Source organism: Tupaia chinensis, unplaced genomic scaffold (genome assembly GCF_000334495.1).
Source record: "Tupaia chinensis unplaced genomic scaffold, TupChi_1.0 Scaffold000406_1, whole genome shotgun sequence".
Classification (NCBI taxonomy): Eukaryota; Metazoa; Chordata; class Mammalia; order Scandentia; family Tupaiidae; genus Tupaia; species Tupaia belangeri.
Window position 1 is genome coordinate 2,223,362 of NW_006159908.1, and position 13,635 is coordinate 2,236,996.

The window sequence follows — 13,635 nt, forward strand, 5'->3', positions numbered from 1 at the left end:
TTTTTTGCTATAGGGCGTGTGCACTCGCCAGACAGAGAGAGACAGAGAGACAGAAAGTGAGAAATCACCCCCACGGGGGATGGCCACACTGCAATCCCTTCTCCTCCATTCTCCTCTCGGGATCTTGGGCATGCACGCACATACACCTGGCGGCCTGGCGTGAGTTTAAGCCACCGAGTCCAGGACTTGAACCACAGTAGACCTCATGGGAGTTCAGCAACATAGATACCCAATTTTTAATGTAAGTATTGTAGACTTTTGATGTGCTCTGCACACTGTAACATAATCCACTCACCATAGTTTTCTGCCTCTACTTGTGAATTTTTAATAAAATTCTCCTACACAATTTAGATACAGTATACCTAGAGTCAACAATGCTATATTTTGCACTAAATTATTTAATGGGTATCATGTTGTATTCTTTTTTTTTTTTTTTTTTTTTTTTTTTTGGGGTTTTTCTTTTAGGGGTGGGGCGCCTTCTGCTATAGGGCGTGTGCGCATGCCAGAAAGACAGAGAGAGACAAAGAGACAGAAAGCGAGAAATCACCTTCTCCCAGGGGGGATGGCCACGCCGCAATCCGTTCTCCTCCATTCTCCTCTCAGGATCTCGGGCACACACGCACACATGCCCAGTGTGAGTTTAAGCCACCGGGTACAGGACTTGAACCACAGTCTATGTTGGAGTCCAGCGACATAGCCATTACACTAACTGCTGGTCCCTCATGTTGCATTGTTACCATCACAAAAAAAGTCCTTGTATACAAGCGATTTGAGAAATGTAGGATAAAATAATATTCCCTGAACGGGTCCACATAGCATAGGAAAAAAGAAAGACTGCTACAACTATTTCACGCAGGACAAGAAACGAGAGTAAGCCACGACAGGAAGAAACATCAGAACCACTTGTGGGATTGGGGGTAAAATGTCCCACTATTGGTAGAAAGAAACTTTAAGTCTCCCTTTTTAAAAATAAATCATTTGAAAGAATGACCTTAAGAGACTGGAGGAGTCCAAAGCAGTGGGAAAAGTTACATTGGATCATATTTATTTAGGTATAATTTTTATCCAAATATCATTCTGAAATCTAACTGTAATGTCAATATCAAAGTCATAAAAGCCACGTAGATTGAAAAGCTATATCCCCATGAAGACTATATAAATGTTTAACATATGAAATACTACTTAACTGATTAAATAGTGATTCCTTTTGCTACCCTTATCCATAGAATTATTTTAATAAGTAATATTTTAGAATTTTATCTTTTAATATATCTGTGTTCATATCTCTTTTTTATGAGTGGTATATCTATATTAAACATAAGATGCAAAAACAAAGAAATGGAGCTCTGAACATTCTAAGAAGATATGTGTTTTTGTGAATATATTTTAGAACTTATTGATAAATAAATACCACAGTAAGTAATTCATTTAGAATACATTAGCACTTATTTACTGAAAAATATTTCAGTCTACTTTTCATTGGGACATTAGTGTATTCATGCTGGAGAAATTCATTTTTGCAAGCTGTAATCGTATACAGTGACTGAGTATATAAAAAATAATAAAAGAGATTACTATTTTGTTATTTTTGATGACAATGTCACAAATGTCTACAATTACTGAGAGTTTAAGAATGTCTGCAATCTACTTATAGAATAATACTTACGGCCAATTTTAAATAATGGCACAAATTAATTATATTTATAGAAAGTTTCAGGCTTATTGCTAAAAGAGTTCAGTGTGGCCCTAACCTCATTTTATAGAGATTTATTTGTTTTATACCACAGAGACCATGGCTCAGCTTATGGAGTCGTAGTATGTCACAAAAGATAGCTCAACCTGAGAGCCTATAATGGAATAACAGTTCTCATAGATCTCAGTCACTATTTTATCATATTTTTAAAATAATTACATTTAAAAACTCATTTTATGTAAAGAGCTTGCCCACAAATTTGAGAAAAATACATAATATGAAAAAAGTGTGCATGAATTTCAAAACATTTTTCCACCAAAATAAGTATGTGCTTTAATTCTATTTTTCCATGATGCCTCTAGTACGTATCAATAAATTAAATTATTTTAAGGCATGTATTTGGCACCTCTAATTGGGTCTGTTGCTTAAAGCCCACTCACAATAATGTATATTTGTAACTAATTTTTATAATCAAAATATATACACTTTAGTTAATTTTTCATCAGAAACTATGTATTGTGCTACTTATTAGAAAAAGGTTATGAGCCAATTCATAATTTATATAACTAACTACATGGGTATAGTTTTTTATTAACTGTAATAACAATGATTTGAGAGCCTACAGTCTGCTATAGACAGGAAACATCAAGACTGATAAGGATCCTGTTCACGTGAAGCTGATATTTCAATGGAGAGATAAGACAATAAACAATGGATAAATAATATAATATCAGATTATGATAAGGGTGATAAGGATAAAATGAAATAGTGGCCAGTAAGTAGCATGGTAGCTAAAGTGCTAGACTCTCACATGGCTGACCAAAGTTTGAGTTTTGGACCTGCTGGATTGAAAATCACCCTGGGTGCATGTGCGTGTGTGCCCAAAATCCTGAGAGGAGAATGGAGGAGAAGGGATTGCAGTGTGACCATCCCTGAGGGGGGTGATTTCTCATTTTTCCTTGTTCTTTCTCTCTCTCACTCTCTCTGTTCTCTCTGGCAAGTTCATGTGCCCTATGGCAAAAAACTAAGAAAAGAAAAATATAATAAAGTGGAATGGAGAGTTCTGAAAGGGAAGAAACTCCTTGCTTTTTCTTTTCTTTTCTTTTCTTTTTTTTTTTTTAGAGAGAGATTTTTACTGTAGGGTGCCTGTGCTCACTAGAGAGACAGAGACACAGAGCCAGAAAGCAGCTGAAATCCCTTGTTCTTTACTCTTCTCTCAGGATTTTGGGCACACACACACAAATGCCCTGATTACATTTTAAGCTGCTGGATCCGAGACTTGAATTGAGATCTACTAGGTGGGAGTCCAGCAACGAAACCATTACGCCATCTGCTGGTCCTAGGCTGCTTCTTTAGTGATAGTGGACAGGGCAGGCCTCAGCTCAAATTTTAGCTGAGATATAAATGATGATCAGGAAGGAGTTAATTAGATGATGATACTGAGGAAGAATGATAAGGGAGGAGAAAACAGTTTTGGAACAGAAATGAACCAGAATAGCTAGAATAATGAGTCAGCGAAATTGGCAGGAAATGAAAAGGACAGGTAGGCTGTGGCTGATCATGCTGATCTTGCATGCTGTCATAACTTAATTTCCGAGAAAATAGTGCCTGAGATAAGGTTACATACAAATAGTTTATTAGAAGGAACATAATACAAGGGTAATAATGTGGGAGAAAATAAGCAATTGAAGTAAGGAAGGAGTAAAAACAAATACAAGTAGAGTTTTACTGAACGAACTACATATTCTTCCTTAGATAGGAAATACATCATCTAGTACACATATGGGACCACATAAGAGACCACGAGGGTTGCTAGAAGAAGGCAAACTGTATCTCTCAGCAACTTCCACATTCTGGCTCTCATTGGTCAATGTTTGCTACATAGCCTTTTACCTCCACTGATCTTTCTAGGCACCTGCTGGAGGTACCAGTGACCTTGCATACATGGAGGAGTGGACACTGGGCAATGTAGCTATTGAGGCCTCCAGTACAAAGTGGCATAGTAGAGACCATGAAGAAGCTCATATTTCAACTGCAGGGGAGCTGAGCTTCCAGAATTATTTAAAGAAGCTGCCATAACCCAGTAGCTAAAGTTCCCTTAAGATTTAAGATTTTATTCTAATTTTTAAAAAATTAGCAATATTGTCTTGTTCATGCTCTTTTCCTCTTATTTTTTCAGAATATGCATGAGACAGAGACAGAAAAAAAAGGAAGAGGGAAAAAAAAAATCACTCCCTAATGGAGTGTCCAATTCCTTCTCCACCTCTTCATCCCAAAGGGATGGACACTCCCTAATGGAGTGTCCAATTCCTTCTCCTCCACCTCTTCATCCCAAAGGGATATTGGGCATATACACACGTGTGCCCAGGGTGTTTTACAAAGGGCTGGGACCAGAATTCAAATAGCATGGTTGGCCATGTGGAATCCTGCTCCTATAACTACTTGGCCAGAGGGCTGGCCTGTCTCCCATTTATGCTTTTAAAAGATCACTTACTGCTGTACAGAGAAAAGGGACTTGGAGTAGAGGTGGGTGACAGGAAACAACAGATTTCAGAGTTATCATCCCAGAGTTGCTACTTTGTTTATTTTCCTAAACTCATCAACTCTAAGTTTTAAAAGAAAATGAGAAGACAAATTAAAATTTTCTTAGTATGAACATCTTTAATGACCTTTATAGAAGTCATGATGGTGAAGTAATAAGACAAAAATATATTCAGAGTGAATTGAGAAGAAAATGAAATTGTAAGGTGAGGCAGTAAAGTAAACCTCGGTAATCCTTTGGAATAATTGGATGTTAATTTTCTCTTAGTCAAGGCTTTATTTTTAAGGAATGATTTTAAGGTAAATTTATGTGCTGACAGTGGTCCAATCATGATATAGAAATTTATTTATCAGGACAAAGTAGGGATAATCACAAGACAATTTTCTAGAGTGAGATGAGTTGGATTATTATAAAAGTGGAGAGATTCTATCTGTCCCTTTACCATTCCAAGGAAGGAAAAGGGCCCTTTCCCTCTCTCTCTCTCTGGTCAAACTGAAATAATAATAATAATAGTAATAAATAAAATAAAATATTTTGTTTTAAATCCTAATCATGAGTCATTTCACATCTATGTGGAGTACTACTATGCCCATCACTAATCAAATTCCAATAACTTTTGGAAATCTAATTCTTTTAGAATTCAAGTCCAAGTATTAATACCAGATATACATCTGATGCTTGTGACCATCAACAAATTTAGGAATCTAACATTTAAAAAATGCTACTTACATTATTTTAAAAAATTAATTATTTGGGACCAGCATGTTGACATGGTGGTTAAGGTGGCTGGCCCCCCACATGACCAACTGCACCATTTGGGTCCTGGACCCATGGAATTGAAAGATATAATGGACAAAAGCCATGTTTTTCACCGTAAATATGTATAGTGATTAAATGTAAATAAGAAAACAAAACATATGATGGAAATGTGTGTGTGCATGCCTAAAACCTGGCGAGGAGAATAAAGGAGGAGGGATTGTGGTGAGGTCATCTCTCCAGGGGGTGCCTTCTTACTTTCCTTCTCTTTCTCTGTCTCTGGTGGGCCCATACGCCTGGTAACAAATGAAAAAGTTAAATAAATGATTTGGGAAACTATGTATGGTATCAAAAGAATGTTATGTGAATATTATATTCTGAAGATTATAGCCAATAAATTCAGACCAATTCTTTCCCGTCCATACCTCATCAGGATGCTCTGAAATGGGTAGTTTAAGCATTGCTGGTGGGAGACAAAATTGGCACAATCTTGTGAAAAGCAAGTGATATTATTATATTAATAACATCAAAAATGATCATGCCATTTTGTACCACTATGTCTCTTCTCAGAAAATAAACTAAGGAAAAAAGAATAAAATGCAGGAGACAAAAGCTGAATGGAATACAATGTTTATTGCAGTACTGTTTGGAATAGCAAATTCAAGTGTTCAGTTATATACTAATATTTTATTAATAATTTATATAATAAAATATTATGTAACAGTTACATAGTACTTTCCTATGGTTATGTAAATAAATTGAACATGCCTCACTAGAATTCTAAGCAATAAATAATAACATGTAGGCATCTAATCAACATGCATAAAATATATTTTTAAATGGCTTAAATATGTGCACAAAGAAATATGAAACACACAGTTACAACCCCATTAGTGTTCAATTATCAAATGTGCTGTGAGTCTTCTGAAAGGTTTTGAAGTTTTGTATCTCAGGGCTAGCAAATGGCATAATGGTTACATCACTGGACTCCCACATAGTCAACTATAGTTCGAGGCCCTGACCTGGCAGCTTAGAATTCACCTTGGGCACCTGTGTGTGTGCCCCAAATTCCAAGAGGAGTATAGAGAAAAAGGGATTGTGGCATGGCCATCTCCCCAGACGTGTGTGTGTGTGGTGGGGGGGTCATTGCTTTCTGTCTCTCTATCTCTGGTGAACACACATGCCCTAGAGCAAAAATGTCTCTTAAAGTCTTGTATCTCTAGGCCTCTAAGATTTGCCATAAAGCCAATAGATTGATTTAACTGAAATACAATATCTTGTTAACAAAAAGAGAATTAATAGCCATAGTACTTTATGTGAATCAGCACATTAACAAATTCCAATTTAAGGCAAACAATCATATCTTTTTTCCCTCACCTCTGAGGGTTGCTTTCTTCCTGAGTGGGCCTTATTTGCTATTCAGTCATGTGGCAACTAATCCCATATTCTTGCCATCACCCCCACTGAAATTTCTAACTATGGGATTGGAAAGCTTTTTTTGGATTCATGTTAACTTCTTTTTTTTTCTTTTTAAATCTGGAATTTCTCTTGGAAGTGATTGTTTTGGATCCTGCTATAAGAATCCATAAAGACAAGGAGAATGCAGTTTCTCAGAAATCAAGTACATGTTCTCCATAGGCTCTCCTTCCCTCTGTTTAGGGGTCATTAACTTTCAGACTTTAATTTAAGCAACCAGACTAGTTAGGAGGAGGGGAAACCTAACACAAACAAATGAACAAATGCATGATTCCCTTGTCATCAGTTAACTTCAGTTAACTTTGGAAGTAGCTATTACCCCATTACAAGTTTTTCTCTTATCCGAAGCAAGTAATAGAGAACAATGAATCCATTTGTTTTACAGCAGACATAATTTGAAGATGTAATCTTTGCAATATTTCCTGAGGTAACTTTTCCTCTTCTGCCCATTAAGGGTCCAATTTTTCTAATTGCCTATGAATAAGGAGGCCAAAGCAATTGGGGGTTTTATTGGATACATAAAGTTATTCGAGTGCTATTTTCTTTCCACTATATTTCAGTTACGACCATTGCTATCTCATTCCAAGTTACCAAACTGGATGTCATAAGGATTGCTGAGTTTTGTCTTTCTGTGCTTTTAAGGATGAAGAAAAAAAAGCAAATAAGACAATAACCATGTTTTCTAGAGGATGCTGGATATCAATGTTAATCCATTATTTTGGATGGCATCTTAAAACTCTTCAAAGGAATAACATTTCAAATAGTATATAACAACAATACAAAGTGATGACAAAGTCAGGCATTAAACACTTTAAAACCATAATATTAAAAATTCTTTCACTGGGTGGGGTGTAGATTGTGGCTCTGTTTCGTTTTACAGGCTGATTCTTTGGGACTTACGAGCCAATGCAAATGTAAAACCCAGCAAATGAAATTGTGCAGTGAAAGCAAAAGTAAAAAAAAAAAAATGCCAAATAATCAATAAAATATGAAACACTTCTATTTTGAAGTACTAATAATGGTTAAAATTAATACTAGCAAATAAGCATAGTAAAAGAAATATTCTTTGTGTTTATTTTCTGTCTCAAGAACCTCATTCTTGGGTTTCCAATATATACTGTCACTGATGATCCTTTGAAAACACAATATTTTGAAAGGTACAAGATTTCAAAATTACATAAATTATTAAAATATTTTGACTCCACAGGGGTATGTTAACTGCTAAAAAGTATATTGGTATTATCAATTACTATCTGTTTTTACAGATAAATATTAACTTTTTTTTTTCTTAACAATTCTTTTTTTTTTTTTTTTGAGAGGTTTTTGCTACAGGGCACATGCGCACTCCAGAAAGACAGAGAGAAAAAGTGAGAAATCACCCCCCCCCCAGGGGGGATGGCCACGTGGCAATCTCTTCTCCTCCATTCTCCTTTCAGGGTCTTGGGCATGCACTCATACGTGCTCTGTGTGAGCTTAAGCCACTGGGTCCAGGACTCAAACCGCAGTCGACTACATGGGAGTTCAGCAACATACCCATTATGCTTACTTCTGGTCTCTTTCCTAAGAAATTCTAAAACTAGGGCCAGCAGGTAACATAATGGTTGAGGCACTTGACTCCCACATGGCTGACCATGGTTCAAGTTCCAGGCCCCATGGATTGAAAATTATATCGGGAACGTGTGCATGTGGATGCAAAATCCTGAGAGAATAGAGGAGAAGGGATTGCAGTATGGACTTCCTCCAAAAGAGGGTGGTTTTTCACTTTCTTTCTCTCAGTCATTTTCTGGTGAGGGTGTATACCCTTGGCCAAATCTAAGAACAAAACAAAACAAAAAAACAAAACTTAAAACTCTAATCCTAGTTCTGATTATATACAGACTGCATTTGCAGGTAAATTACATTGGAAATAAGATTTATAATGGTAAAACTTAAGTTATTTATTAACTGGCCCATCTTTACTAGGTTTCAGTAGTTAATATATTTATTCTGTAACATTAAGTAGCTGCACATTCTTAATGCAAAAGTAAGACCATAATTCTATAAATCTTAGCTACCAAAGATACTGAAACATTTTTGTTTAACATATATTTTTTTATATGTAAGCCAACTTAAGTGCTCTTGCACTTTTGGATCTTGGGATTTGGACTTTCATCCACTTCTTTAAGTTGCACTACTGAGTAGTCCACAGGTGAGAGTTCATCAGAAAATAGGAATTTAGATCAGCACAAAACTCAGAACAGGGACATCTGGGACTCCGCATAAGAGTAGTTAAAATAAAAAAAAAAAACTCACACATATATTTTAGATTTATGAGTTTAACTCAATGCCAAAATAAAAAGTGGAAGAGCATTGGACAATATTTCATCACTTCCTGCTTCAGATTCCTTTGAATACCCAACTCATGTTGTACGCAGTATTTCTTTGTTTTTGTTAGAACCAATTAAATTTGCACTAATCATAACATAGTCATTACATTAATTATTTAAAATCTTGGAATTAAACTTCTGAAATCTGCACTAAATTCATCTCAAAATAAGAAAGAAAAATAAAAAGCCAAATGTGTGCATGCATTGGTCAAGCATGTTTTTGTTATGTTTTAAGTATGAATACATATCTTTCACATTTCTTGGAAATAAGAGAAAACAATCTTCTTTTTTTTAAATATGTCATTGTCATTATCTCACTTTTCAGTCATTGTCATTATCTCCTTTTTCAGAAACAAATTTACTCAAACTCTTTCAGTATTATTTTTTATCTTAGTTTTTTGACAAGGAAAGAAATGAACAGGATCAAAAGAAATATGGAATAAAGATCAATATAGATATGTTTTTGTTTTAGCATCAAGAGAACATTCTATTAAATCATAATCTTAATTAACACTATTCTCAAGATACACTAATGTTTATTTATTTATTTTAGAGAGATTTTTACTCTAGGATGCATGTGTTCACTGGAGAGACAGAGAGACAAAAAGCAAGAAGCCCCCACTTCTACCCCTGGGAGGGATGGCTATGCCACAATCCTTTCCTCTTCATTGTCCTGTCAGGATTTGGGTCATGCACGCACACTTGTCCCGTGTGAGTTTTAAGCCGCTGGACCTGGGACTTGGACCTTGGTCAACTACATGGAAGTCCAGCAACATAACCATTACGAAACCTGCTGATCCAAACACTAATGTTATTATTTTGGAAGTCTTGAAATATTATTAGATAGCTTCTCTTAAAAGTTGTCATGAGGGGGACCAGCAGTTAGTGTAATGGCTATGTCGCTGGACTCCCACGTAGTCGACCATGGTTTGAGTCCCGGACTTGGTGGCTTAAACTCATGCCAGGCGCATGTGCATGCGTGCCCAAGATCCTGAGACGAGAATGGAGGAGAAGGAATTGCGGCGTGGCCATCCCCCCTGGGGGGTGATTTCTCGCTTTCTGTCTCTCTGTCTCTCTCTGTCTTTCTGACGAGCACATGTGCCCTATAGCAAAAACCTCTCCAAAAGAAGAAGAAGAAGAAAAAAAAAAATGCTGTCATGAGAACCAGCAGATGGTGTTACAGTTATGTTGCTGGACTCCTATGTAGTCAACTACGGTTCGAGTCCCAGGCCCAGTGGCTTAAAACTCATGCTAGGCACGTGTGCATATGTACCCAAAAATCCTGAGAGGAGAATGGAGGAGAAGGGATTGTGGCATGGCCATCACCCCTGGGGGCTTATTTCTTGTTTTCTGTCTCTTTCTCTCCAGCAAGTGCATGTACCCTCCATATAAAAAATATCCTTTTTTTTAAAAAAAAAAAAAAAAAAAAAAAAAAAAAAAAGCTGTGTCATCAAGTTAAATACACTATTCTTTCATTTAAAACACATTTTTGTTAGTTTGTTTTAAGTGTTCTTACATAATAAAGTTACTTACAAATGCTATGCTTTAAGTTTGTTCTTTTTTTCTCTGAGGTCAAACACATCCCAAATTCATGTCTTTATTCTTTTCCCTCTCTTAGTTTATGTTCCTTTCACTAACTTGTCTCTGTATATCTTTCTTTCAACTTATTCTTACAATTTATTTTTAGACATTTTTGCCTTAGGGGATGTATGCTCACCAGGGAGCAGAAAGAAAGAAAGAGAGAAAGAAAGAGACAGAGACAGTAGAGGGAAAGTGAAAAACTCCCAAAGAGGGGATGTCCGTGCCGTAATCCCTTCTCCTTCATTCTCCTCCTGGGATTTTGGGCATGTTTGCACCTGTGCCTGGCATGATTATCAAGCTGCTAGGTCTAGGTTTCAAACAGCAGTAGACCATGTGGGAGCCCAACGGTGTAACCGCTATGACATCTGCTGGCCCCTATTCCTACAATTTTAAACTTTGATATAAACACACACACACACACACACACACACACACACACAGTCAAAACAAAAAAGTTGCTGAATTATTTTATAACTCCCAGAGAGTACATATACTTACCATGGAGACAGAGAGAGGGAGGGGAAGATAGAACCCTCCCACCCACCCCTGCCAATGTTGCATGATCACAATGTATTTTCTTCTTCTCAATTACTCTATCTGGCTGGGATCTGGTGGAAGATGTATGTACCCCCTGCATGTTTTGCAAGCCACCAGACTTGGCATTTGAAACAGTTAGCCATCTGGGGTATAGACCTCTTAACCACTAGGCAACAGGGTTGCTGATGTGCTGAATTTTTAAAAATATTTGCATTACAATATGAAGGAAAGTTTGCAGTGAAATGTAGGATGTTTCATTTGTGAGGGAGAAATAGTAAATTAGTAGTTCACAATTGTCTTAAATTGAATGTGGAATACAAACTCTAATAAGCAATTAACCTCCCCCCTCACCATATTAATGGATTTTTGAAGTATTATTCACAGGAACAATCACTCACGGGTTAACATTTCATTGGCCACAGTAGTGAAATAAATGTTACCATTTCACCATTGAATAAAAATATAAAGCTTTAGTGAAAACTGTTTTCGTCCATCCCTAGAAAATACGATTCCTGATAAAGAGGATATAAAAGAAAATGAGATAATAGCAGAACAACTTACATAGCTTCCTGAAAATCTGGACAAGACTGATTTTAATAAACTTTCTACAAAGTATTGGGTGATTCAAAGGGTAGGACAGTTTAAAATGAGATCTGCCAAAAGTGGCAAAAAAAGCATAGATAGTATTTGAGTTGCTTCCCTTTCTTGTGAAAAATGTCTAGTCACTGTTCTTCACCTCACCAATCCCATTATTAAGTTAACTGCACTCCTGCAAGAGGTTGCGGGTCACTCTCTGAGAGTGGGAAATGGAAATTATATTAGACCTTTTACTCATTAAACCCTAGAAACTCTCCCTCTATGATGCATAGAAAGCTTGATATATCCATGGGAATGGTTCCAAAAGTATTCTATTCATTCAGACTCTCTCCTATGGGTAAAACAGGTAGAAAGAACAATAGACTACCCAAGTTGGTTTCCCACTCCTATAGTTTGGATGTATGTTCCCGAAATTCATACATTGAAATATGGCTAGTCATTGTAAACACTCTTCACAAGGTAAAGACTTAATCTGATGTGGTCTTTGGAAGAAAACTGGGATTAGATGAGGTCATCAGGGTGAGATCCCCATAGTTAACTTCTAACAGCTTCATAAGAAGAGTAGACACAGCCACCCATGTTCTGTTCTTATTCTGATTTTCTATGAGATACCCCGTGCCCTCTTAGGATTCGGCAGAGTCGAGCAAGAAGACCCTCACCAAATGTGACCTCTTTACTTTGAACATCAAAAGCCATGATTTTAATAAACCTCTATTCTTTATAAGTAACCCAGTGTGGCATTCAGTTGTAAGAGACAGGAAAGCAGTCTAAAACACCTACCAAGTTTAATACATAGAAAAAAAAATAGTAACACACTTTGGAAAGTTAATGGCAATGAGAAATAGCATTGTGTAGCTAAAATGGGACAGTCTTGAAGATCATCCCCACAAAGCAATGGAGCGTAGTATGCCAGGCAGTTGGGGTGTGGAGTAATATTGGCAGAGGCAGAATCTCAGTTTTTTCCCTAGGAGGCAGACCCAGAGGTGTGTCAACTGTGGCCAAATACATTAATAGGTGTGATGAAGAAATGGTGCTTTCAGCATGACAATTAGGGAAAAAAATTGAGAACTCGGAAGGCCATTATTTGGGTAGTGCAAATACCTGGTCGTACTTGAGACTCTATGTGCTTATTTGAGGAAATGAGGTTGTGAGATTTTGAAATATTATAGACAGCATGAATCCTGTTCCTGAACCAGGAGAATCTATGTACTAGTGAGAAAACGATGGTAGGGGATCAAAACTAGAAGGTTATTTAGAATATATCTGTGTGACTACTTAACTAGAAAATACATATAGGTTTTTATGTGTCAGTGAGGCATATGCTAATAGGAGGCTCTTTGTGCTTTTTAACGTCTGTATAGAAAATTTCCTTGTATCTGTGAGTCTAAATCCATTTCATAGTTGTTTTCGTAAATCACGAAAAACAGGTACCCATTTATATGAAATCTAGGACTCTCTGGACTACAAAGAAAAGGATGAAAACTATAAATGTTCTACTATCCCACAGACAAGCATAGTTAGACTCTGAGTCTTATACCTTTGAGTGTAATTCATATGCAAGTTTAAGGCATGTAGGAAACCAGAGACAATAAGGGAATTGAAAGTAGCAGCGAGGTGACCTACAGAAAACATTTTCTCATCCCAGTGTGGCTCATTGCCTACGATTCACATGCACAGCAGATGGCAAAAAGGCAGTGCGGGTGGGAGTGGCTGACACCTCTTTGACTGCCAGGTTCTGTCTGGGCTCTTGATAAATATTAATTAAATGAACTGAATCCATTGAGCAAATTCAATCTTCCACGCTGCCAATTATGTCAACCAGTCTTTGTGCTGTGTATTATCCTCATGTTAGCATTACAGGGAAACTTTGATCTGCCCTTTTAAAGATGGAATGTGCTACACAGACAACCCAGTGGAGGTAAAACTCAAAGGTATATGTATTGTATAGATCCTACTTTATAAACACATTATGAAAACCATACCCTAGTGATAATTTAATTAGCTATTTATCTGTTAATGAAGTTATTGGATATTGGAATTGTTTGGCCTGGAGTTATTGTAGACAAGGAGGAAAAACTGCAGTTCTG

The 13,635-nt window shown here is 36.7% G+C and overlaps 1 pseudogene; it reads right to left on the reverse strand.

The window, feature by feature from the left end:
• Positions 1-12,244, reverse strand: part of LOC102483926 (uncharacterized) — a 32,220-nt pseudogene extending 19,976 nt beyond the window's left edge.
• Positions 12,245-13,635: the final 1,391 nt, after the last annotated feature.